This window comes from Grammomys surdaster, unplaced genomic scaffold (genome assembly GCF_004785775.1).
Source record: "Grammomys surdaster isolate TR1022 unplaced genomic scaffold, NIH_TR_1.0 332572, whole genome shotgun sequence".
NCBI lineage: Eukaryota > Metazoa > Chordata > Mammalia > Rodentia > Muridae > Grammomys > Grammomys surdaster.
In genome coordinates, this window is record NW_021627799.1 from 116,929 (window position 1) to 123,907 (window position 6,979).

Here is a 6,979-nt window from a genome sequence, read left to right on the forward strand (position 1 = left end):
TCCATCAATGCAATCCACTATATAAACAAACTTAAAGAAAAAAACCACATGATCATCTCACTAGATGGTGAGAAAGCATTTGACAAAATTCAACATCCCTTCATGATATAAGTCTTGGAAAGACCAGGAATTCAAGGCCCCTACCTAAACATAGTAAAAGCAATTTACAGCAAACCAGTAGCCAACATCAAACTAAATTGTGAGAAACTTGAAGCAATCCCACTAAGATCAAGGACTAGACAAGGCTGACCACTCCCCCACTACCTATTCAATATAGTACTGGAAGTCCTAGCCAGAGCAATTAGACAACAAAAAGAAGTCAAAGGGATACAAATAGGAAAGGAAGAAGTCAAAATATCACTATTTGCAGAAGATATGATAGTATGCTTAAGTGACCCCAAAACTTCAACCAGAGAACTCCTAAACCTGATAAACAACTTCAGCAAAGTGGCTGGTTATAAAATCAACTCAAACAAATCAGTAGCCTTCCCCTACATGAAAGATAAACAGGTACTCGCTTTGGCAGCACATATACTAAAATTGGAACGATACAGAGAAGATTAGCATGGCCCCTGCGCAAGGATGACACGCAAATTCGTGAAGCGTTCCATATTTTTTAATTATGATTTGAGAAAAAATTTTTAAAACAAAGAAAAAAAGAAAGATAAACAGACTGAAAAAGAAATTAGGGAAATGACACCCTTCACAATAGTTGCAAATAATATAAAATACCTTGGTGTGAATTTAACCAAGCAAGTGAAAGACCTGTATGACAAGAAGTTCAAGTCCCTGAAGAAAGAAATCGAAGAATATCTCAGAAGATTGAAAGATCTCCCATGCTCATGGATTGGAAGGATTAATATAATAAAAATGGCCATCTTGCCAAAAGCAATCTACAGATTCAATGCAATTCCCATTAAAATCCCAACTCAATTCTTCACAGAGTTAGAAAAGGAAATTCTCAAATTCATATGGAATAACAAAAAACTCAGGATAGCGAAAACTATTCTCAACAATAAAAGAACTTCGGGAGGAATCACCATCCCTGACCTCAAGCTGTACTACAGAGCAATAGTGATAAAAACTACATGGTATTGGTACAGAGACAGGCAGGAAGATCAGTAGAATAGAATTGAAGACCCAGAAATGAACCCACACACCTATGGCCACTTGATCTTTGACAAAGGAGATAAAACTGTCCAGTGGAAAAAGGACAGCATTTTCAACAAATGGTTCTGGTTCAACTGGAGGACAACATGTAGTAGAATGAAAATTGATCCATTCTTATCTCCTTGTACAAAGTTCAAGTCTAAGTGGATAAAGGACCTCCACATAAAACCAGATACACTGAAACTAATAGAAGAGAAGGTGGGGAAAAGCCTCGAATACTTGGGCACAGGGGAAAAGTTCCTGAACAGAACTCCAATGGCATATGCTCTAAGATCGAGAATTGACAAATGGGACTTCATAAAATTGCAAAGTTTCTGTAAGGCAAAGGACACTGTCAATAGGACAAAACGACAACCAACAAATTGGGAAAAGATCTTTACCAATCCTTCATCTGATAGAGGGCTAATATCCAATATATACAAAGAACTCAAGAAATTAGACTCCAGACAACCAAATTACCCTATTTATAAATGGGGTATAGAGCTTAACAAAGAATTTTCAACGGAAGAAACTCGAATGGCCGAGAAGCATCTAAAGAAATGTTCAGCATCCTTAGTCGTCAGGGAAATGCAAATCAAAACAACCCTGAGATTCCATCTCACACCAGTCAGAATGGCTAAGATTAAAAACTCAGGTGATAGTAGATGCTGGCGAGGGTGTGGAGAAAGAGGAACACTCCTCCATTGTTGGTGGGACTGCAAGATGGTGCAACCACTTTGGAAATCAGTCTGGCGGTTCCTCAGAAAATTGGACATAGCATTACCCGAGGATCCAGCTATACCACTCCTAGGCATATACCCAGAAGATGCTCGAACATATAACAAGGACATATGCTCAACTATGTTCATAGCAGCCTTATTTATAATAGCCAGGAGCTGGAAAGAACCCAGATGTCCTTCAACTGAGGAATGGATTCAAAAAATGTGGTATATTTACACAATGGAGTATTACTCAGCTACTAAAAACAATGAATTCGAGAGGTTCCTAGGTAAATGGATGGAACTAGAAATTATCATCCTGAGTGAGGTAAGCCAATCACAAAAGAACACACATGGTATTCACTCACTGATTATTGGATATTAGCCTAGAACCTTGAAATGCCCAAGATGCAACTCACAGGCCACATGAAGCCCATAAAGAAGGAAGACCAAGTGAGAGTGATTCGGTCCTTCTTAGAAGGAGCAACAAAATACTCAAGGGAGCAAATATGGAGACAAAGTGAGGGACAGAAACTGAAGGAGGGGCCGTCTCAAGACCACTCCACCTGAGTATCTATCCCATGTGCAATCACCAAAGGTAGATGCTGATGTGGAAGACAGGAAGTGCATGCTGATAAGAGCCTGATATGGATATCTCCTCAGTGGCCTTCAAGAGTCAGACATATTCAGAGGCAGATGCTCACAACTAGCCATTGAACTGATCATGGGGTTCCCAATGGAGGAGTTAGAGTGAAGGCCATTGGAGCTGAAAGGGTTTGTGGCCCCATGAGGAGAGCAACAATACCAACCAACAACAGCTCCCAGGGTCTAAACCACCAGCCTGGGAGCTGGGCATAGGTGGAAGAAGAGATCCTTGACCTCATGAAGACTGAACACCCCAGGGGGTGGGAATTTAGGGGTGGGGAGGTGGGAGTGGTGGGGTAGGTAGGGGTTACATCCACAGAGAAAAAGGAGGAGGGGAGAGGGCAGGGGGGTTCCTGGGTGGGTGTTGGATGGAGTAAGGGGACAACATAGGAAATGTAAATAAAACATCCAATAAAAAAAATGAACGGAAAAAAAAAGAAAGAAAAGCAGATTTCTGGCAAGTCTTACTTCCCATACATCCTTGTCCTGTAATGAAGTTAGCATGTAACTTTGGTGAGATGATGCTCCATCCAAGAGAATGACTTAAGTCGGGGAACTTCCTGCCAACCAAGTGCATTGTAAATTTAATCCATTTTATTCAAGCATTCAATCTTTCATAACAAAATTTTAAATGTACCTGAATGCTATTTTACATTAAACAAGTTTTAAGTTTACTTTAAACTTGTTTTGACTTACTTGTTTCATACTTAACTTGACAACATATACAGAATACTACATGATGTGAAATAACAAAAGACCACATGATGGGAGATTAAAAATTGTTCTCATGCCCCAGCTTGTTTCTGTAAGTAAATTGCACTTGTACTTAGCAAGACTGACCACTAACTTAGATGTCTTAATTATCTTTAACAGCTTACAATAAGTTAGTAACTATTTTATAAGATTGTGACTTTATCATTTTATCCATGTTTTATTTGAGCCTTAAAATTATAATTCTGGAATTAATTCTGTTTTATTATCAAAGTAAACATTAAATCATAAATACAGTTCACAGAGAGACTGGGAACCTTATTTCCTGATCCTTGCATAGTGTACCTTTATAAAATACCTTTTTTCTATATGACTTAATTTTAAAACAAATCATCTTTTCTTGGAAGCCTGGTATTGCCTCCTTAGTCTAAAAATGGAGACACGCTGATGAGCAAAAGGGATATCATGTGATCTCCTCAGCCAAAATGTCAATAAAGTCACATGGCATGATGATAACCTGCTGAGGTCATCAGTCAAGCCACATTATTGTTACTTAATCCCCCAAGGTGAGCCTAGGTCATCAGCTGATGGTTGTAAACTACATGATACTTTAAGGTAAGCCCATCAACGGACTTACACTTTGTGTAAACAAGAGTCGAATCCAAGTTACATACATGGTATATTATAGAAAAGGGAGCAGGCATGACATTCTGGCTCTGGGTTGGTTGCTAGCTGGAGCCATGAATAGGTTTAACGTGAACTGTGAGTTATAAGGGGGAGGAACATCAGACCATGCTACCATTCCATCTTGTGTAGTTACCTAAATGAGTTTAGGCATTAGAACTCAAATGTCATGATTTGGGCTCAGCAGCAGTCATTTGTATTAAGGGCAATTTTGTACCAAGAGCTGAACAAGTGACGTGCATATGATGTCTCCGAAATGAAGCTCTTTACATGAAGGTAAAAACAGTGGTCAGTATCAAGTTGCCTCAAACATCCTCTAAGTCTTGAAATGACCAAACCCACCTGAAAAGTAAAGAAGTGACCTCAGTGTTACAATTCCAGGGTGAAGAAACCATAGGAAGGTTGTCAGAGCTTTCATCTGATAGAGTGGTACTCACACCAGTGGAAAAATCTCTGGTGCCTCTGACCAAGACAGTCTTAAAATTTGCAGAAGAAGACTACAGTAAGATTCCACACCTAACTAAGGCACCCTGAATTACATCCAGTCACCTTGTCATGGCACTCTGCTGTGTTGCATGGATGTTCTGATCCACAGCACCACGGCCTCCTACCTATGTCAGACTGTATCTAGGAGAAGCAGTAAGGTGAGAAAGGACAGAGACTGAAAAGAAATAGCTTCCTGAAAGAAGAGAGTAGCCCTGCTTGGCACTCTTGGACCTGGGACCCAAAGATAATGAAAGCCAGAGAGGTATTCTCTGGTTCACTTTAACCCCTCAGTGGACTCAGATTTCCGATCCTGGTTTTCTACACCATTTCAGCAGCAAACTCTAATGTATTCCTCTCATAAACCAGCCCCAAAGGCCTACAAACTTCATGCTCACCTTTTCCACAGCCACAGCTCCACCTCTCAGTACCAGTACTCTGTATTAGTTACTTTTTTGTTTGTTGTGATCAAATACCTGACAGAGTAAACTTAAGGGAAGAAGATTTATCTTCTCTCTATTGAGGGGATACAACCTATCATGCTGGAGAAGGCACGGTGGCCGAGGTTCTACCAGCAAGGCAGAAGGCGTTAGTGTGGATTATCATACCTCGTCAGTTGTTTTTATTATTTTATTTATGTGTGAGATAGAAGTGGAAGATAGGTATGCATGTCAGTTCTCCCTTTCAACCACATGGTTCTGGGGATGAAACTCAGGCCCTTAGACTTGAAGGACAAGTACTTTTACCCAACAAGTCATCTTGCTGGCAGATAGTCACTGCTTTAGTAAATTACACAATCAACATCCTTCAGTTAAGAAAAGACCCTCCTCTTGAAATTACAGCACTGTTATCTTAATGTATATATCTTGAAATGGAATGCTCATATAAATAAAATATACTATTTGTGATTTAATGCATGGAACCTAACCTCTGAGCAATCAGTAACAATTCGTGTACCCAACAAGAGAATTATCTCCTCTGCTCCAGGTCATGTGTCATCATTTAGTCTGCCTAGACTGGTAAGGTTTTACCTTATCTGCTGGTGATGGAGGATAGACTCCTTCTATCTATTGCCCGAATGAATTGTCTTGGTTGTAAAGTACCCATGCTGCTCATCCATATTGTTATTAAAATTCTACGATAAAATGTTTTTGGATGAGATTAAGAACAAACCCTACCCCAGACTAAGAACAAAAAATGATCCTCAAGAAGGGCTGCAAATAGCTCCTGGGTCAAGGACAACAAGCAGTCAGGTCTTTATTTGATAGTTTACCTTGAAATATTTTTTTTTCAAGATAGGATTTCTCTATGTAGCTCTGACTGTTCTAAAACTCACTCTGTAGACCAGGCTGACAACTCTTACCTTGTCTCCTTCTGTTGTTTTTTTTTTTTTTTTTTTTTTTTTTTTTGGTTGGTTGGTTTGGTTTTTTTTTCTTTTGACTGTGTGCGTGTGTGTATGTCTCTACACTAACATTACATCATCTCTTCTACACTTGCTTTTTATGAAACACAATTGTAAAACAGAAGACAAAGAACTTTTCTATTTTAAAATTTGATGAAATATTAACAACCTCAGCCCACACCCAGCTTTCCACAATGAAGAAGTATAAGCTTAAAGAGACTGAATAATTAGCTAGGTAGTTAACCTGGAAAAGGGACTAGACCACACCTGGTTTTCTCTAGTCCAAACCCTAATCTCTTTTCTTAACATGCTAGAAATTGTCGTCATACATGCATCAGTCCAACTGGATAGCTCTCTTTACAGAGTGTATTCTGTGGACCTGACATAATTATCCAAACATAAGTACTTCCTCATTATGGAATTCTCGACTTAATGGCGTTTCTATTTATATTAACAAGTACCTACCAGAATTCTTATGAAAATTAGAAGATAAATATCACCCTGAGCTCTAATAAATAATGTAAAAAAGATTGACCAGGGAATACTGTGTTTTTATTTCTTAGTCTAATTCTAAAATTATAATTATTTGATGAATTTTATAGTTAGAGTTAAAAGTCACCATATAATTATCTAATTGCAATAATGTCATGAATTTCCTTATACATGGCACTTCTCACACATAAATCAATTGTCTGAACAGTTGAGTTTTACTCCAGCCCACAGGCTACTGCACGTACTTGTTAATAGTTCTACAAGCCATATGGAATGCCTAAAAAGTTGCTCCAGGGTACGTCAAGGATAGCATCTGCTGTGTAGAAGGATACAACACACCTAGTGACTGAGTTCTTAAGGTTCAGTGTGGGTAACTATCACAACATCAAAGATGATGTTCTTCTGGGTAATTTTCATAGCCTGATACCTAATGTTATGGTGCAGAGTTCTGCAAAACTGCTAGTGAATGGTAAAGTTGCATGGCTGAGTCTTCACCTGAAGGACAATTCAATCCTGTCCCTTGTTTAAGATTAGATTGTTTTGTTTTTTCAAATGTACTGAAATTCCATTGTGTTTTGAAATAGTTTGAATTGAACCAAAGACTTGTGTGCTAGGGACATACTCTACTATTGAATTAAAGCCATAGCTCTGATAATTCAAATATGTTCATTGAAGTAAAGATGAGTTCTCATAG

General features: G+C 38.7%; 1 non-coding gene across 1 annotated transcript; it reads left to right on the top strand.

Annotated features, from left to right (window-relative positions):
* The first annotated feature begins 510 nt into the window (after window positions 1-510).
* LOC114616571 lies at window positions 511-617 on the top strand. Its single transcript, XR_003710656.1, has one exon. It is a non-coding gene; the product is annotated as a U6 spliceosomal RNA (small nuclear RNA).
* The last annotated feature ends 6,362 nt before the right edge of the window (window positions 618-6,979 follow it).